The 27718-nt window shown below is 44.5% G+C and overlaps 1 protein-coding gene and 1 non-coding gene across 2 annotated transcripts in view; both read left to right on the top strand.

Moving 5' to 3' along the window:
* The window catches only part of ALK (ALK receptor tyrosine kinase), an 897834-nt gene that overhangs the window by 483306 nt on the left and 386810 nt on the right, over positions 1-27718 (top strand). The gene's annotated exons all lie outside the window — the stretch shown is intronic.
* Positions 23041-23228, top strand: LOC142431286 (U2 spliceosomal RNA). The gene has a single exon (XR_012780814.1). It is a non-coding gene; the product is annotated as a U2 spliceosomal RNA (small nuclear RNA).

Raw genomic sequence — 27718 nt, 5'->3', positions numbered from 1 at the left:
ATAAGAACAATGGTGAGGATGGCACAGGACCAGGCAGTGCTTCCTGCCATTGTACACTGGGTCGCTGAGCCAGAGCTACTTCACGCCTACAGTGATGAGCAACAGCCTCACGTGGGCCAGACAGTCGTTGCTGCCCGCCTTACAGGCATTTCCTCACTTCACTCAATGCAGGGAAGCAGGGCTGTTATTATCTTGCATTTCGACAAAGAGGAAGTTCAACAGAGGTCATGAGACATGCTCAAGGTCACTGCCTCAGCCAGGTAGAGGGAGTTTGAACCTAGGCAGCCTGACTTCTGATAATGTTTAGCCATTGCTGGAGGAACACAGGCAGGCAAGGAGTGGGGCAAGAAGAGCCAGAAGCCCTGAACTCTAGTCGTCCTCGACGATTTGAGCATGAGTTCAATAAGCATTGTTTGTGGAATACTTTCAAGTTGCTTGTGGTTAAGTGCTGATCTGCTAGTGGGAAAGATGTGGCAGCTAGCTCCCATCAAGGTGACAGCCCTGGAAACCCAATGGGGCAATTCTACTTCTGCTCCATGGTTACATAAGACTTCAGGTAAATCTGACTCCTTCCGAGGCCTCTGTTTCCCTATCTGCCTGTGAGGATGCTGGCACCTGTCCTGCTCACGTGTTTGGGGGTCAGTGCAGTAGATGGTATGAAGGGAAAGTCCGCTCTGAGCATGGTGCAAATGTAGGAGGTGGTGGGTTCGTGTCCAGAGCTGCTCTGCTCTGGGTTTGGGATTAGGAAGGACTGAGACTCATGTGTTCTCTGATTATGCGGTCATCTCAGGCTCCAAGGTCCCAGATTGCCTCTCAGAATGTGCCCTCCCTTTGATGCCAGCGATGACTTCAGCAGGGGGTGGGGGTGGGGGGCACAGTGATGTCCTGGCGGTGACTGACAGTGGGGATGGCAAATGGGGCAGGCTTTCTCTCATGACCAAAGATGGTGGTCCAGGGACTGCTCTCAGGAAAACAGCCCTGGGTGTTTGACGACACAAGGGAGGGAGTGGTCATCACAAAGAGGACCGAGGAGAACCTGATTCAGAGGGGTGGGCTGAGGCACAGCAAGGCAGACACCACCCTGTCCCACAGAAGCCACCGCATTGTGAGTGCGCAGTGCCTGCTGGCACACAACGCGGGCAGAGCAGCCAGCCGCCTGCTTGGAAGCACTGGGAGGGGTTCGGGAATCACAGTCACCCACATGGCAGCGGAGCAAGCCGGGTCTAATGAATCTCAGCACATGGGCAGCCAGGTCTGCCGGCAGGCTTGGCCTCCGCAGGGGTGTCTCCCAGAGGTCAGAGAGATGAGGGCCAGACTGCTCATGTGAGCCCAGAACGGCCACAGGGAAGGGAGCCAAGAAACCGGGCGGCCAAGGAGCCCATCCCTGACTGACCACGGATGTGAACAGACTGAGGGCATCTGGAAACAAGAGGCCCTGGAGTTCCCAAGCCTCAAAGAGCGTGGCCATCACTGCTGGTGAAAAATGGCAGTGGGGAAGTGACTCACATTGGGCCGGGACGGCAGCAGATACTTAATAAATGCCAGATCCTGTTTGGATCATACATTCCTTTAACAAACGAGGACTGGGGACCTCTGGGTCATGCTGCTGCTCTTAGCCACCGTCCATTGGGCTCTGGCCCATGTGACCCCACATGTAACAGAATGAAGCCGGGCCTGGCCCGGCCCTGTGCCATCTTCACACTCTGGGTTTGCTCAAGTCCATTGCCACAGCCATGGGGTCTTTTGCATGCTTTCAGTCCTCAGATGTGTGTGCTTCAGGACTCTCTGGATCCATCAGGTTTGGTCCCATTCATTTTGAGATGATAGGATCCTAGTGCTGCCGTGGGGTCCCTATCGGACTGCTCACCACAAGGTCAACAGTTCAAACCCACCAGTTGTTCTAAAGGAGAAAGATGCAGCTGTCTCTGTTTCATACAGAAGCATCAGCTTGAAAACCCCGAGACTGTCTCTGCTCTATCGTCTTGGGTCACCCGCATCAGCATCCACTCGATGGCAGTTGAGATTTTTGGGATCCCCAGTGATACCCTGGGTTAAATGTTAGACAATTAACGGAAAGCTTGACGATTCAAATCCAACAGCCGCTTGTAGGGAGAAAGAAGGGTGCACTTGCTCCCCTAAAGATTCAGTCTCAGAAACCCTAAGGGATCGTTTGAACTTGTCCTACAGGACTGCTAGCCCTGGGAGCCCAGTGGTTAGGATTGAGCGCTCTCACCCCCTCAGCCAGGGGTCAGTCCCTAGTCAGGGAAGCCTTTCTTTAAGGACTCTGGTTGGCCACACCTTGGACTGCTAACTGTAAGGTCGGCAGTTTGAAACCACCACCCAGCCCCATGGGAGAGAGATGAGTCGGCGCTGACTCGCTGGCAGTGAGTTTGGTTTTGGACGGGGTAGCTATGAAGCAGAGTTGGCTCAGTGGCAGGTAGTGAGTTTGGCTTTGGGGGTTTTTAGGAATACAGCCAAAGCCTACAGGGTCACTGCTTTGATGGAATGCCGGTGCAGGAGGAAAGACATGGGAGCAATACCAACAGTGAGGGCCGTTTCAGCTCTTCCATGGAGGCCCAGAGGATGGAAGAGGCTGAAATGAGAGCAGCTCCTGGTCAGCATCCTCAGCTCCCCATGACCAAGTAGTGCCATTCAGCTGAAAGCAACACTTCAGAAAAGCCAATGCAGCCCAATCGGCTGTGTGCATTCAGCGCTCCTGGACCCAGGTATGCAAGCGTGAAGGCGAGGGGTGGAAGGAGAGGTGGCTCCAGCTGCAGGAGGCTTCAGAAAGACCCCGGATCCTTTCCCATCCCAAGTCCCTCCTCTCTGAGTGAATGGCTCTCTCCTATAGCCACTGTGGTGTCTGCAGACGCTCCTCACCTAGGTGGTGGCTGCCTATGAGGTGCATGAAGCTGGAATCGAATCTAGGTCTCCCACGTGGGAGACCAAAATCCTATACCTGAGCCACCAGTGCCCAAGGGAAGGGCACACCGTACCAGTTAGTAGTCCACTCATGCCCAGAACATTGAGTTTCCCTGTCAGTAGACAAGACCAGCCCAGTCCAGCAGCTGAGCCAGGGATAGCCTCAAGACAGGGTCTTAGCAGAAACATGTGTCAAGTCCTTGGCTTCTGAAAAGAGATCTGATCGCTTTCCCCAGGCTGGGGTGGGGTTTCACTTTGGTGGGCGGCCCAGGGCTACTCCGGGAGGCTGGCCGGCACTGAGAAATCAGAGGCCAGTCCCATTCCGCGTCCACAGCCCAAGTCCTCCTCGCACCCTGCCTGCATGAGCATCAGGATCAAGAGTGGGGGGAGGGGGGAGGGAGGTGATCATTTATTGAAATCAATGTCCTCGGGAGGCCGTGTCACAGAGATTTAATTTCAGACTCAGCTTTTCTTCCCTTTCAAAGTCATTCATGGTGTCAGTTTCTCTCTCTCTCCCCTTGGTCTGTAAAACACACTAATAAATATACAATCGGGGCTTTAATGTGTGGGTGATTTACACTAAAAAGAGAGTGCCATTCAAACGCTCCCGAGATCATTTTTAAAAGCTTTCACACTCACAACGCATGCCTGTTGCGAGCATGTTTCTGAATAGCCTGGCACAGAAACAATCATGCAGCTCAGAGTTCTCTGAGGCTTGGGGTGCTATGCATCCTGGGGGGGGGGGGTCAGGCCCCCATACACCTGTGAACACGGGCAAGTCACTGACTGCCCTGGAGCTTCAACTTCCATTTCTGCATAATGGCAATAATTGTCTCACATTTAGGGGCTGTTGTGAGGTTTCAATTAGTGTGCCAAGGATCCAGCCCAGAGCAGGTGCTAAGAGCGCTGGCGTCCCCTGGGGTCCCTGTCACAGGCCCAGTCTCCCCCTAGGCTCCTCAGGATGTGAGGCTTGAATGAGGGGAGAACCCAGGTTCTAGACTTGACACGCCTCATTCTTAGAATCACCACTAATGTTCTCTAAACTAGATCCCAGGCACCCTGCTCTCTGGGGGTATCATATATCAATATGCCTGAATTTACCAGAGTCCTCTTCCCTTCGGGTGGTGATATTGAAAGTCAGTCTCTGGGGAACTGGATGTCAAACCATTAATATGGCAGCTCTGATGGATTAAATTGAGTCCTCTAAAAATGTATGTTGTTCATCTTTAACTCCTATGCTTGTGGATGTAACCCCATTTGGGAATAGGGGTTTCATTGTTATGTTAAAGAAGTCCTATCGGTGTAGAGAGTGTTTTAAACCAAATTCCATTGAGATATAAAACTCCAGGATGAGGCACAGCAAAGCAAGCAGAGATGAGTAAGATAGATGCCAGAGCACATGAAGACCAGCTAGGAACTGCAGCAGAAGCTGCAGAGAGATAAGGACCTTCCCCGGGAGCTGATAGAGAAAAAGTGCACCTCCCCATAGACCCAGCACCCTGATTTCAGACTTCCTGCTGCCTGGACTGTCAGAAAACAAGTTTCTATTTGCTAAAGCCATCCATAGGGTAGTATTTCTGGTATCGCAGTGCCAGATCTCTAGCTTCGGTGGTACAAATCAGAGCCACACCTTGAGGAGACTCACATGACTGGGTCTCATCTCAGCAGTTCGAATGTCTTGGGAAGGGGCACAAGCACATGCCCATTGAGAAAGGCCCATCGCTTTTGTGGTGAGGATCTCAAATTGAGATTCAGGGTGAGCACCTTAGTTCCAATGGGTGGACTGCCTTGGTAGATAACTTCATATGACCATGCATGGAGTACTATAGATAAATATAAACAAGAAAACTTGGAGCAGTGGAATCAACTTATGTGCAGGATAAAGTATAATTTCCCGACCTACCAGTACATAGTCCAGTGACCAGGGTCTCCAATCTTGGCCTAATTCTGCCTGTGCACCCCCACACTGATTACTGACAGCTCATCTATTATATATTCTCCAAATGGATGGCAGGTTCTAGAGTCAACAAGAAGTTGAGGAGGAGACAGAGTGGGTCTTCATTCCACCCACCACCTCCTCTATCCACCCACTCACTTATCCACCTACCCACCCATCTACCTCCCACCCATCTATCCACCCCTTCCCATTCATCCATCCATTCTCTTTGTTCTTCAAAATGGCATGATTTGAGTCTCACATAGGTCCCATAGGGTCTCTGACCCTCCAATGCGTTCTCAGAGGCAGTTGCTATCTATATTATTATCTATTGGTCCTATGTTCAGTTCACCAGGTATGTTAACACCTACCACATAATCTTAGGTTCACCTCAACTCTATGGCATATATGTCACCGTCCTCTTTTTAAAGATGAGTAGACTGCACCCTGGGTCCAATGACTTGTCCAAGCTTGCCCTGCCGGTTTGAAAGGAAGCACAGGTTTGGGGAACCCTTTCATTTATTTCCTTATTTATTCTCTGTTGTTCATTGGCTGATACCATTCAGCCTAGAAGAGAAACTTGACAAGAAACTCTGGCTTTGGGTCTAGCTCTTGGACCTGTTCTGTTTACGTAATTTAGTTTCTGTTATTTTTGTCATCCATGAGAATATAGGCGGCATAATGTAGACCAATTCAGCAACTTCTGCCTGCTGAGTTCAGTGACACATTGCATTTTTCAAATCGTGCAAGTGTCCTCATCCTTCTTTCATGAATTGTTCCACCTCCAACACTGCCCACTAAGTTTCCTATATAATCTTTCAAGTGGCTGATGGCAATTTTACCCCATATGTGTTAGCGTTGACTAGAGAAACAAATTCATAGACACTCATATGTGTATAAGAAAGAGCTTTATATCCAAGAGCAATTGAATATTGAGAAAGCATCCCAGCCCAGTCTGTATCAAGTCCATAAGTTCAATATTAGCCCATATGTCCAATACCAATCTATTAAGTCCTCTTCAGACTCATGAAACACATGCAATGACGCTGAATGTAGGAAGATCACAGGCTAGTAGATGTAAAGTCTTATGGATCCAGTAGCGGTAGAGGCATTAAGTGCTGGCAGGGGTCTCCACGTAGCTCCTTCAGCTCTAGGACTCTAACATAGCTCCATGTGTCTTCAAAGAATCATGTCTTGCAGGGAGTGAGTCTGTGTCCCACCTCTAGGGAGCTGTTTATCTCCTTAGCGTCTCCAAATGAGGTCATCAAAGCTGCGACATGATTGACAGGCTCAACTTTACCCCTTTATCCTTAATACTCTCAGATTGACATTTGAGACTCGTGCCTAATCTATCAAATTGACAGATTATATAACTCCCACACCATAGTTCTTGGAAGAGCACAATGGTTAGGACAGACACTTTTCAGTAGGTGAGCTACACTATTGTTTGGGTTGGAGAAAACTTAGAGGACATTTATGATTTAAAGATGCTCTCAGGTCAAGAGAGTTTGAAGAGGTTCATCCAGCTTCCATGGATCCATAAAATCTAGATTCCATGGAAACTGAAATCTGTTCTACATGTTCTCTGGGCCTGTTCTTAGGCAGCCAGAAAAAAAAAAAACTCTTATCAATAGACTCCTCTAGTATTTGGTCATCAAATACTTGGCCATAAGCTTTGAGTGTTTGCATCCTACAGCGCCTGGCACAGTGCCTGGACCATAGTAGGTGTTCGAAGTTCCAAGAGTGAATACCGGATTCAATTTCAGGCAGGTCTATGATGCAACTCTTCTTATGCCTAAGCTCTGGGTCTAAAACATAAAGCCTAGTCAGGAATCACAGAGGAAAGTCTGATGACCAGATGAGGAGCATTTCGCCCCACCCTCCACTCGTGCCCAGGGATAGACATGTAATCCTCCCAGGGTCTCAGGAAGTGGCTGTCTAAGTGCACCTCAAGTGTGAAGGTTGCCACTAAGTACAAAGGACAATTCCTTTCCTGTCAGGTACAACTTCTACTCACGATTGCTTTCATTGACGGACGTCAAGAAAAATAAATGAAAACACCATTGGTTTCTGCCAGGTTTGACCTTCGAGACTTGACAGCCAGAGGCTTGTCAAGAGACTCTTTGGAGTGGGCTGTTTTTGTTTCCCCACTCTGCCCTGGATATTTGATGATTGGACACCAGGAAGAAGAGAGGATTGTGAATACTGGAAACCCCTCGGCTTGTCAGAATGGCATCTGGGCAAATCCCATGATGATGAATATATGTTGTATACAAAGAGAAGTCAACACGTATAGATACACTCACTTTTCATTGCAGAAGTGTTTATGGAGCCTCGCCATTCGCCATAGAGAGGATGATATTCAAAGTCACGGGTGGGATTTGGGCAAGGCACTGCTTGCATCGCCCAAACATGCATTCTGTCAGTAAAACTTTACTCAGTTGCCCACTGAGCTAGGCAGGGTGTGGACCCTGAAGGCTCACCTGCCCTTTAAGGGGCTTTCAAGGGGGGTTTGCACAATGAGACAGTTCTGAAGCTTTAGTGTCCACCATGCATGGGTTCCGGAGTAGGGCAGGCCAGAGTCTGCCGCACTTGTCACTTTATCCTCTCAGGCCTGCTGATTCACATGCTAACTGCTTTCCCTGCTTCATCGCAACTAAGACATCGCTCTCCTCTTGATGAGCTCCACACTGTGACTATCTTGTTATACAGTGAAGAAGCCGAGGCTCAGTGGGATTATGTAACTTGCCCAGGGTCACACAGCTGGATTTAAACCCAGGAAGTCTAGTTCTACAATTCATGCTCCTGACTAGGACTCCATGATCTTTCCTATTAACCACGGATGGTTAAGAATAATTTATGTATTTGTAATTATTAAATGTTATTCACTTGAATAAATGCGCAACTGCATAATACAGTGATTCTCAATCTTCCTAATGCCGTGACCCTTTAATACAGTTCCTCATGTTGTGGTAACACTCCAACCATAAAATTATTTTCGTTGCTACTTCATCACTGGCATTTTGCTACTGTTATGAATCTTAATGTAAATATCTGATATGCAGGATGCATTTTCATTGTTACAAATTGAACATAATTAAAGCAGAGTGATTCATCACAAAAAATATGTAATTATTTATTGTGAAATATTTATTGCTAGTGACAAATAAATGAAATTTTGTCTTGAAGCATAGGGTAGCACGCCGGTTACTCATATGTGGGCATATCTGCATGTGGGCGGACCCGCCTGGAGATAGTGTCTTGGTTCCTAAGACCATCAGAAATATGTGTTTTCTGATGGTCATAGGCAACCCCATGTGAAAGGGTTATTTGACCTCCAAAGGGGTCATGACCCACAGGTTGACAACCACTGGCATAATAGGTAGAATATTTCCCATCCAAAGAAGAAGAAGAAGAAAAGGACAACATTCTAAGGCCTTATACAGAAGCACATACCTGTCAAGGAGAGCAAGAAGCCTGCCACTGCAGAGGGCCACAGAGGGTCTGGCCAGAGGGGTGGCCTCAGCCTCCTGTGTCCTACAGTTCCTTCCTAACCCAGTGTCCCAGCTTCGGAAACCACATCAGCCTGTGGTGAGAAGACAAACCCAGCTCATAGGACAGCCATCTTTTGTAGCTTGGTGGAAAAAGTCTAGGCATTAGGGGTAAACAAAAGCACCATGAGCCATCCTATTAAAGCCCACCTCTGCCCTGCATGTTAACCAAGTCTCCATGTGAACCCCCTTGTTGCCGATTACCGGGTCAACATAGACGTCTGCTTTCTCCCCCTTTGTTGTGTTTATTTTGCCGCACTCACATGTCTCCCTGCTTTTACAGGAGAAATGCCTTTTCTTATGGTTCAGAGCTTTAGGTAAGAACCGTATCAATCATAGGATATCAAATATAAAAAGCTTTTCAAAATTTACATGTGGATTTGGCACGATGTCTTTCTGAAAGAGGATCTCCCATCACTAAGCTCAGAGAAGGAGTGATCCCAGAGCTTTCAAGCAAGGACCGCTTCCCCCCTGCATACTGTTCAGGCTGGTGGTGGTGGAGAGAAGGGGAAATTACGTAGAGAAGACTCAGGGGTTTTAACTGCGAGCAGGCCAGGGCATGAGAACTATCTCTCTGGAGTTCTGGACCGGTTTCTTGGGATCAAGGATCTGGGTCTTCCTCTACCCTGCAGGGAACTTTGCCCAAATAATTGCCAAATATCTTAGGTGATAGCAGGGTTAGTGCAAACTCTTGGCATAGTGGTTATGCATTGGGCTGCTTCAAGTTCAGCCGTTCACAACCACCAACCACTCCTCAGGAGAAGACAAAGCTTTCTACATGCATGAAGAGTGCCTGGCTCAGAACCCTCCAGGGCAGTTCTATCTACCCCGTCCTCCAGGGTTGCTGAGAGTCAGAACTGACATCGTTGCAGCAAGTTTAGGTCTGGTGAGCTCCTTCTGCAAATATAATGGTCAAGGACACTTTATGGAGCAGATCCACTCTGTAACACACGGGCTCACCATGAGTTGGTATCCACTCAATGGCAACAGGTTTCGGTGCTTTTTGGAAAAAGAAGCTGGATCATCTGCTGCTTTCCACCTTTGGACACAAACTCTCAGTTCACCTGAAGGAGTATGAGGGAGAAGGCGAAACACTGCATTGTGAATTCTGTGGGATGTTCTTGAAGTCTTTGACTAAAAGTGAAGTCCAGAGTTTGAAAGAGCATTCCAGGGCTTGTTCCTGGCCATTAGGAAGTTCCCAAATGAGCAAATCAAGATCTTCATGAGAGAACTAGAGGTGGATATTTCAGGCAGTGTGTCTGCTTCTTACCTTACCTTACCATGGACTCTGGCCAACCCAACATCAAATATGAACTCCATAGTATAACATCCCAAGGCCCCAATCAGGCTGCAACTGTCTGTAACCCATTATATTGGGCCCATACTTGATTCAAACCAAATTTCTCATGGTTGTCTCAGGTGTAGCTCTCTGATTCAAGAGCCCATGTTTTCCCCCATGTTCCTGAAGACCTCACCTCCTTCAAGACACAGTGGTCTTTGAAGATTTCTTCCACAAAATCTTCCCTGAGACTTCCAACCTTCTCCAAGGAAAGTGGCTCAGCCGTCCCTCTTGTTGCACGCTCCATCACTTACCTCTGTTAGGGCCCATAACCCTGTGCCACATTAATTTCTTTATAGGTCTTTATCACCCATTAGGTTCCCTAAGAGTCCACTCACTGCCATCAAGTCGATTCTGACTCATAGTGACCCTATAGGACAGGGTAGAACTGCCTCTATGGGGTTCCAAGATTGTAACTCTTCCAGGGAGTGGGTAGGAAGCCTCATCTTAGTGCAGCTGGTGCTTTTGAACTGCTGGCCTAGCCCTTTATACCTCCAAGACTCATGTTCCCTAAAACTAGAGATGTGCATTATTTAGCTTTGTATCTCTGGTGAACACATAAAGTTTAACTCCCAACGTATGTTCAATGCATGTGTATTAGGTGGGGGGGAAAAACCCAAAGTGCTAATCACAAACTCTTTCCTAAAATAATTTTATTGGGGTCTCATACAGCTCTTATCACAATCCATACATCCATCCATTGGGTCAAGCACATTTGTACATTTGTTGCCATTATCATTCTCAAAACATTTGCTTTCTACTTGAGCCCTGGGTATCAGCTCCTCATTTTCCCCTCCCTCTCCCACTGTCCCTCCCTCATGAACCCTTGATAATTTATAATCTTTTTTCATGTCTTACACTGTCCAATGTCTCCCTTCACCCACTTTCCTATTTTCCATCCCCCAGGGAGTGGGTTATATGTAGATCCTTGTGATTGGTTCCCCTCTTCTCCCCAACCTTCCCCTTCCCCTCCTGGTATCACTACTCATTATTGGTCCTGAGAGGTTTAATCTGTCCTGGGTTCCCTGTGTTTTCAGCTGTTATCTGTACCAGTGTACATCCTCTGGTCTACCCGGATTTGTCAGATAGAATTGGGATCATGATAGTGGGATAGGGGGTGAGGTGAGGAGGAAGCATTAAAGAACTAGAGGAAAGTTGTATATTTCATTGGCGCTATACTGCACTCTGACTGATTCGTCTCCTCCCCACAACCCTTCTCTAAGGAGATGTCCAGTTGTCTACAGATGGCTGTGGGTCTCCACTCCTCACACCCCCACATTCACAATGATATGAATTTTTGTTCCTTGATGCCTGATACCTGATCCTATTGACACCTCATGATTACACATGCTGATGTGCTTCTTCCCTGTGGAATTTGTTGCTTCTCAGCTAGATGGCTGCTTGTTTATCTTCAAGCCTTTAAGACCCTAGATGCTTTATCTTTTGATAACTGGACACCATCAACTTTCTTCACCACATTTGCTTATAACCCCACTTTGTCTTCAGTGATCATGTTGGGAAGGTGAGCATCATGGAATGCCAATTTAATAGAACAAAGTACATTTGCATTCAGGGAGTACTTGAGTAGAGGCCCAGTGACCATCTGCTACCTTAATACTAAACCTATAAATATATGCATGCAGATCTATTTCCCCATTGTCATATATAAATATATTTACTTATGTACATGCCTGCATTTAGACCTCTATAAATGTCCTTCACCTCCTAGTTCTTTGTTCTATTTCCTCTAGCTTTCCTCTTGTCCCACTATCATGTTCTGCCTTCATTTGGGTTGCATTAATTCTTCTGGGTTACATTGCTCTTGATCAAGCCCTACCACACCTCCTACACCCTCCTCACCATTGATTTTGGATCACTTGTTGTTCCCTTGTCCCTGGGTTTGTTAAAATCTTCTTCCTTTCCCCTCTCCCATGTCTGCCTGATACCATTAGTCCTGTTGTTTACTGCTCCAGATTGATTACCCCACCTATCTTATCTAGATAGACCTGCAGAGGTAATAATATGCACCCAAAAAACAAGACAGAAAAACAAAGCAACAAAAGAAAAGAAATCAATAACAACAACAACAAAACCCAACGACCCCCAAAAGAGAATCCTGTAAATAGTTCAAGGTCTGTTTGTTGACCTTTAGGAGGGTTTTCTGGTCAAGTCTGATGGGGTGCCACATCCTGGCCCGAAAGTCTATTTTTGTTATTCCCTTCAGACTTCGTTGCTCTGCTCCCCTTGCTGTTCTGTTGCACGGCGTTAGTGTCCTAAATAATTTAATATACAGGGTTTTTTTTTAAGGCATCTAGCAATTCCTTCACCAAATCCATTTCTAACCTCCCTAACAATTCACTTCTTTCTTTCTTTTTCTAAAAATCATTTTATTCAGGGCTTATGCATCTATCACAACCCATGCATCCATCCATTGTGTCAAGTAAATTTGTACATTTGTTGACATCATCATTTTCAAAACATTTTTTTGTACTTGAGCACTTGGTATTAGTTTCTCATCCCCTCCCCACTTCCCACCCTTCCTCCCTCATGAATATTTGATAATTTATAATTTTTTTTCATGTCTTACACTGACTGATGTCTCCCTTCACCCACTTTTCTGTTATCCATCCCCCAGGGAGGGGGTTATATATATATCATTGTGATCCGTTACCCCTTTCTCCTTCACCTTCCCTTTATCTTCCTGGTATTGCTACTCTCATTATTTGTCCTGAGGGGTTTATCTGTCCTGGATTCCCTGTGTTTCCAGATCTGATCTGTAACCATGTACATGCTATGGTCTAGCTGGATTTTTAAAGTAGAATTGGGGTCATGATAGTGTGGGAGAGGAAGCATTAAAGAACTAGAGAAAACTTGTATGTTTTATCGATGCTATACTGCACCCTGACTGGCTCATTTCTTCCTTATGACCCTTCCGTAAGGGGATGCCCAATTGTCTACAGATGGACTTTGGGGGCTCCATTCTGCACTCCCCCTCCTTCACACTTATATGATTTTTTGTTCTGGGTCTTTGGTGCCTGATACCTTATGCCACCAATATCTTGTGATCACGCAGACTGATGTGCTTTTTATGTGTAGCTTTGTTGCTTCTCAGCTAGATGGCCGCTTGTTTATCTTCAAGGCTTTAAGACCCCAGATGCTATACCTTTTGATAGCCAGGCACCATCAGTTTTCTTCACCACATTTGCTTATGTACCCATTTTTCTTCAGTAATCATGTTAAATCAATGGCGAGGAGGATGTAGTATGCCTGGTTGGGCTTGATCGAAGGCAATATAACCTAGAGGAATTACTGAAACCTGAATAAAGGCTGAACATGATAGTGGGACAAGAGGAAAGTAAAAGGAAATAGAGGAATGAACTAGGAGGCAAATGGGCATTTACAGAGGTTTAAATATACGCATGTGCATATGTAAATATATTTATGATGATGGGGAAATAGATCTATGCACATATATTTATATATTAAGTATTAAGGTAGTAGATAGGCATCAGACCTCTCCTAAATACTACCTCAATGGAAGAAAAGTTTGTTCTAATAACCTGGCATTCCATGATGCTCAATTCACTACTTTCTATGCAACCCTTGATATAGTTTCCATTGTCCAACCATGTCACCTCCATTTGTGGCCTTGATTATCCAAATCTATGGATTGAATGCTGGCATACATTCACCTTGGAAACTCGATCATCCCAATGCTCTTTGATTAACTGCGCGGGGTTCCTTTTAGCTTCCCAGCCTTTTCTGGGAAATTTATGGATAAGAAATCAATTGCTGACCCCATATATATCAGCATGGAACTGTGTTCCACAGTGGTTTCAGTGGTTTCAGGGTTGCCTTACTGTTTCCAGGCCTTTCTTCTAAGGTACCTCTGGGTGAACTTGAACTTCTAACCTTTCATTTAAGACCCAAAATACACAGTAACCATTTTTGCGACACAAGAACCCTCTCTACCTGGTCCTTTTTCCTCTTCTGTGTCTCCTCCAATTTCACATTCCTGTGTGACTGGAATATATATAAATATGTTATATAAAATCTCCCCATCTTCCACTCGCAGCTTCTGCTTGGTAGTGTATCCCTGTTTTTCTCTCTGCCATTTATTAGCCTTTCCTCTTCTCTTTCCCCGCCCCCCCCCCCACACACACACACTGACTCCTGTTGCACTGATCTTTTCAGACAACCTAGGAAGAATTTCAATTGCATTCTCTCTTACTGTTCCTTAAATATTCTCTCCATCATGTTGCTTTGCACTCCCAGGGGTAAAGTTCCTCCTGGACTGTATGAAATTCTAATCATTGTTCTATTGGCTGTTTGGATGCCGGCCTCAGAATGACCCCTGTCTGAAGAGGCCCAGCCCTCCTTCTAGTGACCAGGTCACTTTCCTTGGGGATCTTCCTGGAGCCCACTGTGTCCCCTCTCAAAAAGACCCCGGTGATTTCCATTTCTAAACATCTTCCCTTGTCTATCAAATTTCTTGATTAGTCCATCGTCACTTTTGCTAGTGCAAGGCACGTCTCTAGGGCCTGAGGAGCTGGTAGGCACAGATTCACTGTGGAATGGAGTCTCAGAAAATGAGTGGAAGGCCGAGCCAGAGTTCAGCTGGAAATAAAAACTCCCCCACCACACTGCATGTCTGTGGTTCCTGCCCTCTTATAAGCCTGTCTCTCCAATTTCATGTTCCCACCTGACCATGTATGCTAAGAGGTGGTCAAAGTGTGCTCAAGCTTGTAAAATTTGAGAAATATTTCCATCATAAAATTATCAGACAGAAAAGACCCTTGAAAGTAATTGCATTCAGCCCCACCAGCTCTCCCCCTGGAATCCCTGGATGAAGCAAACCATGAAGGCCCTTGGTGGCTAAACGAACCTACCCAGACCTATCTTAGAATAAAGACCTGGCGAGCTAATTCTCCAAACGCTGCTGTTAAAAACCCTATACTGCAAAGTGCTACTCTTACACATTGGGCTGCGTAAATCAGAATCACCTCAATGACAGCTGGTCTCCCTCCAGTCGCAACCAATGCCAGGGCCTCTTTCAAAGCTCATCTGGCTCCAAATGCCTGGCTCAAACCAGAGGAACGTTCACTATCTTGCCAAACAAACCACTTCATGGGGGGACTGCTTGAGCTACTAGAAAGAACTCGAGAATTATCCCCTGGCTTTGTAACCTTGGAAAGTTATATAATGTTTCCACAAAAGGTATTTAATTCACTGAAAGCATAAAATGGGAATGAAAAGAGGATACTGAGGATTGTTGCTTTTTAAAAAAAGCTCTTAATCTGCTTTTAATTTGATTCTATTTATCTTAGGTTTGTTTTAATTATTATTAAATACTTTTTAAAAATCATTTTACTGGGGGCTCGTACAACTCTTATCACAATCCATACATACATCCATTGTGTCAAGCACATTTGTACATTTGTTGCCATCATCATTCTCAAAACCTTTGCTTTCTACTTGAGCCCTTGGTATCAGCTCCTCATTTTCCCCCTCCCTCCCCCACGAACTCTTGATAATTTATAAATTATTATTCTTTTGTCATATCTTATACCCTTTTATTGGGGGCTCTTACATCTCTTATCACAATCCATGCATTCATCCAGTGTGTTGCTTTTAATGATAATCCAACCTCAAACTCACTGCCATCCAGTCAGTTCTGAGTCACAGAGACCCTACATAGGGCTTCCAAAGTGGTAAAGTTTGATGAGACTAGAAAGCTTCATCTTCCTCCTACAAAGCAGCTGGTGGGTTTGAAGTGTCAACCTTGTTGGTAGCAGCCTGAAACCTAACACACAGTGCCACCAGGATTCTTGTTTAGATAAGCATCCTTTTGTAGGGTTTCTGAGACTGTAAATCTTTATGGGAGTAGACATTCTCATTTATTTTCTCAGAGCAGCTGGTGGATTTTGAAATGTCAACTTTGTGGTAATCAGCCCAACATTTAATGCACAGTATCACCAGGACTCCTTATCAACAGTAGTATCTAGTATTAATTGGTTATTTAGTATCTTTTTAGCACAAAGGTATATGATTGTATCTAATGATACAACTTCCCTCTGAAATTGTCAGGTGCCATCAAGTTGGCACCAGCTCATGATGCCTCGATGTACACTGCCCAGTTTTGTGCCATCTTCATGATTGGTACGATGCTTGCACCCACTGTGAAAGTCATGGTGGTAATCCATATCACTACCAGTCTTCCTCTTTTACACTGGCCCTCTATTTTAGGAAGCATGATGTCCTATTCCAAGGACTATTCCCACCTGAGCATCCTTCAAAGTACATGAGACAACATTTCACCATTCTTGTTTCTAAGAAGTATTCTGACTGTACCTCTTCCAAGGCAGTTTGGTTTATTCTTCTGGTCGCCCACGGTATATTTAATATTCTTCACTAACAGCGTCATCCACATGCACCCATTCTGCTCCAGTCTGCCTCATTCATTATCGAGCTTGCTCATACATAGGAGGCAAGTGAACATCCCAGGTATGTGTCAGGAACACTTTCATCTGTGGTATCTTGGCTCGTTAGCACTTCAAAGAGGTCTTGGGCAGCGATTTGCCTACCAAAATATATCACTTGGTTTCTCTGCTGCTGCTTCCATGAGCACTGATGGTCAATCCAAGTGAAATGAAATCCTTGACGATTCAGTCTTTTCTCATCTTATCATGGCGTTGCCTACTGGCCCGGTTGTGAGGATTTGGGTTTTCATTCACCGCGGTGGAATCTGTCTTGGACCCCATAGTACTTGATCTCCCTCAGCAAGTGTTTCAAATCCACTTGGTTTTCAGTAGGCAAGTTTGTGTCGTCGTATCGTGGGTTATTAGTGAGCCTTCCTCCAATTCTGATGCCATGTTTTTCTTCATATAGTCCAGCTACTCAAGTTATGTACTCAGCCTACAGAGTGTGAAAGTATGGTAAAAGGATACAACCTCAATACACACCGTTTTTGTTTTTTTGTTTTTTTGTTTTTTTAAATTTTGCCCTGTACCCTGAAAAGACTGCTTCTTGGTCTATGTATAGGCTTTGCATAACCATGGTGAAGTGTTCTGACATCCTATTATTTGCTATGTTAGGTCTAATTGGTTATGATCCATACAGTTGAAAGCCTTCCCATAGTCAATAAAGCACAGGAAGCCCAGATAAAGCTTTTACTTTAAAAGCAAAAACGCAAGTAAACATCTTTCTTGCTTTGTCTGCTTCCTATCAAGATCCGTCTCATCTCATCAGTGGTATCCTCACTTTACATTCTTTTCTGAATATGGCTTGGATTTCTGACAGCTCCCTGTTTATGTACTTCTGCAACTGTTTTTTTTAATTATCTTCAGCAAAATTGTACTTGTATGTGAAGTTAACTGTTCTATAAACTTCTCTTTCTATTGGTCGCTTTTCTTTAAAATGGACGGACACAAATATGGGCTTCTTCCGGTAGATTGTATCAACTCGTTAAAGCATTTCAACGTATGTTCTGTCGATTCTGATAGTCTTGGTTCTCAGTAATGCCTTCAGCAGAATGCCAGCCCAAGTAATGTGATGTCAGTTCCCTTTTTCTACTCTACCACCATTGAGCTGAGCCTATCTCTAGCCTCTGGAGTCCAACGGAACAAGCCAACTTCCTCATACAAGGCACCTGGTTGGCCCTTTGAGAAAATGTTCCCTTTTCTTATTGGTTTGCTTCCCCAAGTTAAACAGCTTTAGTTTATTCTAGAGTCTCTTTTTCCAGAATCAGATATTCTGATGTGCTTTTCAGTTTTATGGATACTTCCACTCACTGGGGCTGCCTAGCTTGGCTCACCCTTTGACTTACTGCATCCTGCTCTTTGGATCTCAACTCCCTAAAGTTGACCGTAGGAAACCAGGGAAGTCCCTGGAGCAAGTCCCCTAAACCATGTCTTAAAAGTATTGGGGTCTTTTCTTCCCAATGGAGACTCATGTTCTCTTACAAGCCAAGTAGGATTGTCTTGTTTGCTACTGACGTCCCCTAAGACGACCGATTGCAACAGAAATGTGTTTCTGGCCCCTCGTCCCCATCATCTTGCTGCGTTTGTCACCCCTGTTATGCCACCGTCAGCTTTGCCCCTTTGTTCCCCTGATTGCCAGAGACATTTTTATCCTGGGTAAATTGCATCAGACTCACTGTAAAATAAATCCATTTGGGAAGAGTATGAGCTGCACTGTTGTCTTAAGTGTGCATTAACATTTAGATGTGTTGTTTAAAACTGGGCTGGGGCTCGTGCCAGGGAGACAGACTCATGACTATTCTGATTGACATGGCTGTTCTCATAGCTGGGCTCTGTGGACGGGGACCCTGTAGCCCATCACTCACCCTCAATATCCCCATCCTTCTAGGGAGGCCTTGAACTAGGTGAGCTACTCTCAGAGCTCAGATTGGGAATTTGATTGACAAACTGATTTTGGCTTGGCCATCTCAGCATGAAGCCAAGCCCTGCAAGTAAAGCAGGAGGCATCAGGGAGACAGGATTCTCTGCCTCTCTCCTCACATATCCTGAGCACACACCTGGCCTCCAGGCTGAAGCACGAATCAGACCTCCAGACATCTCTGGGGGTGAAACAAAGCATGCACACCAGAAACCCAAAGATGCCAGCCAGCCCTCTCTCGTTCCAAAAATGAAAGGCTGCTCTGGAAATGAGTGAAACCAAAGCATTATCATCCTGATGATTATGTGGTGATCCGATGAGCTAATTCTTTTATCATCTGGAGAGCCAGGTAACATCTCCATTACGAGCAGGAGACTTAAAAGAGGGGAGCGCGGCAACACCAGGACAATTGCCTGATTTATGCTTTTTCAATCACCTGGGCTCCTGGCCTAAACTGGTAATGGACTCAATCCATCAAAAAATTATTCTCTCTGGCGTCCTGGTTTCTGAAGAAATCTGGATGCCCTCACAGAAAATTGGTTAAACGATATAATGTGTGTGAAAGCCCTTAGCACAAAACCTCACTAAAAGCAGGTTGAGTCTATTCAGCCGAGCTGAATTATATATTCAGAGACATGATGAGCCACTCCATAAGCAAGAGAAATGAAATATCAGGTGTCTAATGTCATCCAACCCCATAGTCCATAGATGTACAACTGTCAGGGAGACCTGGCAGCCCCTGCTCCAGGAGCTCTACACCTGTGCTCCTCAGAGCCCCTGCTCCCTCCGCGTGTCAGCCCCAGGCTCATGGGAATGCACCAGGTCTGTGCATTTATGCCCACCCCTCCCACTAGTCTGAACTTCATGAAAGCAGTCTCTGAGCTCCTGTCTTCCTTGCCCCAAATCTACACCAGTGCCTGGTGTGAAGGGGAGGTTCAATAAATATTTGTTGATTGAGCAACATTTCCAAATTAAAACTCACACATACTGTCATGCTTAGTTCTGAACAGAAGCAGAAGACGAATAGAAGTATCTTGTATGAGGTAGCTCTGAAGTCTTAGGATTCCTGACCAGACATCGGAAAACACTGTGCCAATTGTTCTAGGAGAGAAAAAGGGACCCCAGAACCCAAATATCATTTATAGAGACATTTGTTAAATCTGAAAGAGGACTAAGACAAATCATTCAGATGCGGGAGACCATTGGCACAAGGGCTCAAAGACATCCGGGTCCTAAACTAGGCCACGAGAGGACAAGGTAACTGTCACCAAAGCATGATTGGCAGCAGATCAGTACATCACGGTTGCGAATGGGACTACAGAATTAGGAAAGGGACCAGGACTAGGGTGGGTACGCTCTCCCAGATAGACTAAATAGCTTATAAGAGTGACTCAGCTGTCCCTCCCCTGGCTGCCTAGAACAGTAGCAATGATCCCATTCAACTCCGCTCTGCCAGAAGGCTTGCAGTTAGTGGTCAGTAAAAATGCAATGGAGGCGGAATCCCTGTGGAAACGCAAGCCTAGGGCTTCCGCCGTCAACCATAGCCTTTCTCAAGCCTGTGAAAGTGCTCAGAATTTAAGCTCTAATACATCACATACACACAGCATTACCTTAAAATCATTCTAGCTACTACTTTTATAACACCATTGGCTGTGCGATCCTCTAAGTGCCTTATCTGCATTTATTCCTTTAATCTTCATACTAGCTCCGTGAGTGTGGTGTAAAACACTATGCGGATAACTATTTCATAGATGAAGAGACTGAATATGCCCACAGTCACAAGACCAATAATAAACAGCTGTGGGATTTCAACACCCAAGGTGTAGCTCAAATCAACTACCACCACACTACATAATAGAACCTCTGGGAAAGAAACAGACACTAAAGTGTGTGTGTGCTTGAGGGGGACGGCGGGGGGAGGACAAGGGTGTTTGCTGTAAGGGTGTGCAGGTGGACTATTGCCCCAGGAAACGCAGATTGATTCTGTTTAGTATATTTGAATTACACATGCAGAACCACGATGATCCATTAGAATAGAAACAATATACCAATTGTAAATGCCATCAGCTTGGGAAATATTGAGATGTACAGCTATCAGGGATTCAATAAGATTCACAGATGGGGGCTTGCAGGAGACCCCTGGTTTCAGTGATCACAGGCCATGAAGAAGAGATTGTCTCGTCTACTTGTCTCAGCTGACGCAGCATTTCCACCTACCTATCCAGGACACACTGCCCCTGCAGGGGAGACAAGCAGGCCCACTAACTCAACTGCTATTAGCGCGCGGGAGGGAGGATCCTATCCATGCCCAGTTTCATATTCATATGGCATTGGTTTGGGGAAAATAGAACAGAACTATGATGGGCTTTCAGTGTGAGCAAAAGAGACACATTTCTTCTACAACCACATCCATGAAGGTATTGTGGGGCGGGCGGTGGGGGGAAGGATGGGCATGGAGGTGGTTGGTCTGCTCTACCCTCCCACCAAATCCCCAGTCATGCACTTAGTAAAGGAGTTGTTCAGTTCAATTCATAGGCTAAATTGAATAATAAACCACTAAGAGGGGGATGCATGCATAATGTATGATTAGATAAACTGAGGCAAGATGGAAATGAGCTAGGTCTGCTACTGTGTGGGAACTGCCACAGAGCTCGGAACCAGACTCCAGCTCTCTCCCTGATGAGCCCCCTGGAATTCCTGGGCTCTGGCTCAGTCCAGCTTGGCCTTTCACATGTCTATGAATAGGATTTCCAGGACCTTAAAGGAAGGTGGAGAAACCACAAGCAAACAAAGGACCTCAACTCTATCCCTTGCCAATTGGCTTATGAAAATATATTCCTCTCATTGAACTTTCCCCTCTTACTTGTGCCTTTTGCAGCCTGCATTTAATTGCTTTTGCACAAAAAGCGGCGGTGATCTGAGCATTCAGAGTGACATCTGCATCTTTTGTGTGCAAACAATTCACCTCACATTTCAAAAGCTGGCTGCAGGTTGGTTTTGATGAAAGCAATACAAGTCCCGCCAGTCTTGCTATAATTAGTAGTCCTTTTACATGATTGAGGAGAGAAAATTATTTATTGATTCCTAAACCCTGGTGGGTAAGCATGGAACTGCTAGCACCAAGTCGGTAGTTTAATTCCACCAGTCCCTCCACAAGAGAAAGGTGAAGCGATCGCTCCATAAAGAAGCCAGACTGAGACCTGTGAAAAGATCACCCCAAGTCAGAATCACCTCAATGCAAGTGAGTTCTCATTGTGATTATTATTCAAAAGGCAAACCAAGAACACATTTCCTAAGCCTTCTCATTCCATGCTGACTCAATGACCAGAAGTAGCGTAGTTTATAAGTGTAATCTCAAGGTCAGCAGTTCAACTCCATTAATGGAAGAATGATGAGGCTTCCTGTCCCCCTAAAGATTTATAATCATGCAGTATTCCCTTTCTCTGCCAGGACAAATGCTTCTTGGTCCATGTATAGGTTCCATGAGAGCACAAGGGAGTGTTCTAGAATTCACATTCTTCTCATGGGTCCTTATGATCCATTCAGTCGAATATTTTTGCATAGTCAATAAAGCACAAGTAGACATCTTTCTGATATTCCCTGCTTTCAGCATAGCTCCGTCAGACATCAGCAATGATAGCCCATGTTTCATGTCCTCTTCTGAACCCAGCTTGCGTTTCTGGTCAAACCCGGTCAGTGTGCCTCTGCATCTATTGTGGTATCTTCAGCAGAATTTTACTTGACACGAGATGTCAATGATATTGTTAGATAATTTCTGCACTCTGTTGGATCTCCTTTCTTGGAATGGGTACAAATATGGATCTCTTCCAGATAGTTAGCCAGAGAACTGTCTGCCGGATTTCTTGGCATAGACAGGTCAGTGTTTCCAGTATTTTACCAGCTTGTTAGAACATCTTCATTGGTCTTTCCTCAATCCCCGAACCCTTGCTTTTCAATAATGTCTTCAGTGCGCCTTGTATCTCCTTCAAAGTCATCGTTCTTGTTCATATGGCACCACGTGAAATGCTTCAATGTCGACCCGTTCATTTTGGCACAGTGGCCCTACATATTCCTTCCATCTTCTTTTTATTTTTTCCCCTTCCATCCTCTTGTGATGTGCTCTGGATCATTTCTTTCAGCTTAAGATATGCTGGGCACGTTCTTCCTTTTTGGTATTCTAACTCCAGGTCTTTGTACATTTTGTTACAATACCTTACTTTGTGTTCTCAAGCTGCCCTTTGGAAATTTCTGCTCAGCTCTTTTGCTTCTTCATTTCTTCCATTAATTTTAGCCACTCTGATCAGAATAAGTTTCAGAGTGTCTTCTGACATTGCTTTGACTACTTCCTTCTTCTGGCTTGTTAATGATCCTTTTTACTTCCTTCATGATGTCTTCTTGACGTCATTTCACAGCTCAGTAGGTCTTCGGTCATTAGTGTTTAATGAGTCAAATGTATTCATGAGATGTTTTCTAAATTGAAGAGGTATGAAATCAAGGTTGGATTTAGTTCTCATGTATTTACTTTAATTTTATTCTATTTCAACCTGAACTTACACATAGGCAATTGATAATGGCCTCATTTGGGCCATGGCTATAGAGCTTCTCAGCTGTCAATTCCCACAGTTGTAGTCAGTTCAATTCCTGTCTATTCCCTCTGGTGAAGTCCACATGTTTAGTCACCATTTATCTTGCTGAAAAAGATTATTTGTGGTGAAACATTAGTCTTGCAAGATTCTGTCATGCGATCCCCAGCTTTGTTTCTATCACCAAAGCCATATTTTCCAAGTACATTCCCTTCCTCTGTGTTTCCATCTTTTGTATTCCAATCACCAGTAATTATCAATGCATCTCGGTTGCATGTTTGATCCATTTCAGACTAAAGGAATTGTTGGTAGATCGCTTCTCGGCCTTTTGGCTAAGATCAAGTGTAGAAATTGTTGGTAGAATTCTTCTGTTGCATCACTGCAAGTTTTAGTGGTTTGTGTGTAAATTTGAACTATAGTTGTATTGATTAGATTTTCTTGACGGCAGATAGATATACTTCTATCACATACAGCATTATTCTTTGGAATAGATCTTGACATGTTCTTTCTGACAGTGAATGCAATGACACTCCCCTTGATTGTATCAGCCTTCGCATAGTGAACTGGAGGATTATCTGATTCATAGTTGTCAAGAGCAAGCCATTTCACCACACTAATACCCAGGATATCAATCTTTACATGTTCCACTTCATTTTTACCATGTCCAGTTTTTCTAGATCCATACTTTGTACATTATATGAACACATTACATTAATTGTACGCTACAGTTCAAAATGTTATTAGCTTTTTATTCTCATTTTGAGTCATGACCCATCAGCAACAAAGATCCAGAAAGCTCTACTTAATTTAAGTCATTATGGTCGACTCACCTTTGAGAAAGTAGGTCTTCTTTAATTATATTTGAGCACCCCCTGGCCTGCGGTACCCGTCTTCTGGCACTATATTTGACAATGTTCCCTTAATATCATTTCAGTGAGCAATCACTCAGAAGTGGACAGCCTATTTCTTCTTCATAGTCTGTTCTTAGTCTGGAAGCCCCACTGAATCCTGTTCATGTTTGGTCAACTTGTAGGTATTTGACATGCCAGTTACATCGCTTCCAGCATCGCAGCAACATGTAAGCTACGTTACAACCAACTCAGATAAGTTGTATAGGACACAAAAATATATAGTGTGCAATATGGATCAATTAACATTTATCCAGATTAAAAACTTATACTCTTCAAAGAATCCTGAAATCCCAGTCATGGAATGGGAGAAAATATTCGCAAAAATACACACACACACACACCTGACAAATGATTTGTACCTATCCAATTAAAAAATAAGCAAAAGATTTTAATGACATTTCACAGAAGAAGATATACAAGTAACTATTAGGTACATGAAAAGAGGTTTAACATTCCTAATTATTGGGAAATTGAATTGCTAAAATTAGAAAGACTGCGCATATCAAATGTTTTCAACGATGTGAAGGAAATGGAATTTGCATATACTTCTGAAGGGAATGCATAATGGTATAACCACCATGGAAAGGAGCTTGGAAGCTTCTGAGAACGTGAAGCATACACTGCATATTCCTGACCATTCCACTCCAATACATTTCCCCAAGATGATGAAGGCCTCATGTGCATATAAAGGCTTATAAATGGAAGTTCAGAGCAGCTTCAGTTGCCTTAACCCCAAATTGGAAACGGCCCAATTGTTCATCAACAGATAAGTGGATAAATATATTGTTGTTTATCTATATTATGGAATACTAGCCAACAATAAAACCAAATGAACCACTGATGCATGCAACAAAATGAAGCTCAAAATCATTATGCTAAATGGATGAAGCCAAGCACAAAATACCACATAGTATATGTTTCCAATGGCATACAGTTCAAGAAAATGAAACCTGATCTGTTCATCTGTAGTGATAGGAATCAGATCAGTGGTTCCTGGGAGACCACAATGGCACTGATTACCAGGGGGTCAAAGAACTTTTCAGTGTGGGTGGCAAGCGGTGATAAAAATGTTCTCTCTCTCTCTCTCCATATATATATATAATGCATCTATCAAATTTCTTTTCATTTAGTTTTGAAAAAAAGAGGAAATCTGTGAATTACAGGGAATATCTTCAATTTTTTGGCATCCATTTCAGCAGTTTCTATATGACATTTAACTTTTAATCATCCACCTGCTCCCATTTGGTGGTCTTCTACCTTCTCTTCCTCTGCTTCTTAAGTACCTTCCTGTTATTCTCATCTTCCTTGGTCTCCCCTCCTCAGTTTCCATGTTTCTCTCCAATCTCCAACTGGACCTCTTCTTCTTCCTCCGCCAACGCTTCAGTGGCAGCTCCCACAATTGTAAAAACATTTTCTTCCACACCGCTGCTCTCTCTCTCACACATCTTTGTATTTTGAAATGGCATCCATTACTTGATGCCTGAGACCGAGTCACGTCTGCAGTGGTTTAGCAAGCAATAAGCCTTGCTGGGCTTCACTCAGCAACAGCAAAGGCTGTTCTATTTTTTCATGTAGTTATTGGAGCCTGGCTTCGCAACTATTAGAACTCATGCATTCATCATGTTATCATGATGCCTTAACTCATTAATGAACAGATACCATGGATGATACATGCTATGGCATCCATATACACTGCACTTAGATAAAGTTGATTAAAAAGACATAAGAAAAGACTAGAGCGGGAAATCAAGAGTGTAAAGTTGGGTAAAGGGTCAGACACATGGTGGACTGGAACTCCTGAGCTACTGATGGGTGAATTGCCTCAGAAAGTCTTCCCAAGAAACATCAATCTATTCTGCCTCTCCCACTTCAACTCAGTAATGCTGTCTAGACTATGAGAGAACTCTCTTGTCTAACACCCGATCTGATCAAACCTCAAAGCCGCTGCACCGTCCTCCTTATTTCAAACGTCTATCAAAATGCAGCACTACCTTTGCTTATAAATTGTTTTGTGTGGGTTTTTCCTGTTTCTCCAGAGATCACTCTGTAGCTACAATTTATTGAGTTTGGGCTGTAAACTAAACACTTTGAAAATATTACACATATTGAATATTTATATCCTTGAATCAGAATCTACATTCTCATCCACAGAAGCATTCCCTGGGGTGCTTGTTAAAATGTAGACTCTGATTCAGTATCTCAGGGGGGTAAAAGCACAAATCTCAGAAGGGGATCAAACTGGAACCAACCAGTGATAAGCTCCCAATTAATTTCCCAACACAGTAGAAGTGGAATTTGAACTCGGGCCTCTGGACTCAAAAGTCAGTTGGTAAATGTTGCAGACAGGTTCTCTTGGTCTGGGGCCATATTGTATGCTTATTCTGTAGATTATTCTGCATGGTGCTGAGCACAGTGCAGACAGATGCTGTTCAACTATTGATTTATTCCTTGGTTGATTCCCTCGCCTAATATATTCTATACTTAAAATACCAACCATGATTCCGGGGGGTCTCTTAGGAGGCTTTAAGGATGTCAATTAGTAGGTACCTTTCATCCGTGCCAGAGCCCAGGAGAGAATTCGTTAAAGACACCAGGCTTTGCCTCACTGCTTGGTGGAGGGAGAGAAAGGGCTCCTTGGTCTGTCTTTCTTCTTCCCTTCAAGAGAAGCCACGGGGTGGCAGCAGGCTGTGGTCCATGACCAGGATCAATGCAGGGGCTTCCACAGCCACTGTGACCCCCACAGAAGCCCCTACTTGGTCAGTCTTTCTTCTTCTAATCCCCCAAAGCACTCAAGTCCCAAATCTGAGACACAGACAGATCACAATTGCTCTTCTTGGAAAACGGTCTTCCAATTACCTTAAAAACAAGTCCTCTTTCTGTTTCTCTCTCAATCAAACATCTCTCCCCAACCGACCTTCTCTTTCTGGTTTCCTATGTCTCATCAATTACTTAAAAGTTTCTTCTCACTCGCTGACATCAAGTTGGTTCTGACTCATAGCAACCCTACGAACTAGACTAGAACTTCCCCCGTGGGTTTCTGAGACTGTAACTCTTCGCGGGAGTTACTTTCTCTGCACAGAGTGGCTGGTGGTATTGAACTGCTGACTTTGTGGTTAGCAGCCCACCACATAATGACTAGGCCCCCAACAGTTGCTTAGTTGTAACAGGCATTCTATTGGAAATAAATTAGAACAAGAGACCAGCTAAGAAATGTAGATCCCGTTACCTTGATTCTTACATAATTCGGGGTGAGTCGCTGCTCTTTGATGAATCCTTGTGGGGAGCAGGATTCATTTGTAAATGAAAGTTGGCAAGTGATTCATCAGGACTCAGAGTGAGACGCTTGCTTGAAGGTAGAAAGGCTTTCTTCCAGGTTCCAGGATGGATGCCCAGCGTAGAGCAGGCGAGTGGGAAGGAGGAGTCTCAAGGGACTGTGAGCACAGCGATGCCGCAGACCTAATTCCCTCTAAAACAGCCTTTCTCCACGGTTGAAGGAACCCCGTTCTCCTGAAGCCTTTCCATCTTGACTCCTTTTCTTTCTTTCTTTTTTAAAGTCAGCTTCCTTTCATGTCTCAGGGGAAAGCGTGTTTGTTGAAGGCGTGTCAGTGAGAGATGAAGCTGAGATCAGTAATGCTGAAAAAGGTCAGAGCCAGCGTGTTATTGGAATGTTTCACACCTCGGATTTGCCACAAGTTGTTTAGAAAGATCCACAAACAACAACCACTGCCCTTTTCTGCCAGGAGCTTTCATTAGAGGAACGCCACCAGGGCCTGTGCCAGCCCGTGATTTAGGTGCAAGTCTCCTTTTTTATCCCCTAAGGTTTAGGCTTTTTAATTGTGATAAAACATATAAAACAAAACTTGCCACTGGAACCAGGGTTAAGACTATAATTCAGTGGCACTCATTCTACTCATGTTCATGGGAAACCAGCATCACTATTTACTGATAAGGCTTTTCATCACCCCTCACCGAAACCTAGAAGCAGCTCACGTCTCTTTCCGTTGCCCGGCTTTGGGTCTCCTTGTACGTTCTGTCATGGGGTGCCTACACCCACCACTCATATTCTACTTTCCATCTTT

Source organism: Tenrec ecaudatus, chromosome 17 (assembly GCF_050624435.1).
Source record: "Tenrec ecaudatus isolate mTenEca1 chromosome 17, mTenEca1.hap1, whole genome shotgun sequence".
Taxonomy (NCBI): domain Eukaryota; kingdom Metazoa; phylum Chordata; class Mammalia; order Afrosoricida; family Tenrecidae; genus Tenrec; species Tenrec ecaudatus.
Note: the sequence above shows the minus strand (reverse complement) of the source record. Positions and strands in the feature narration are given on the sequence as shown.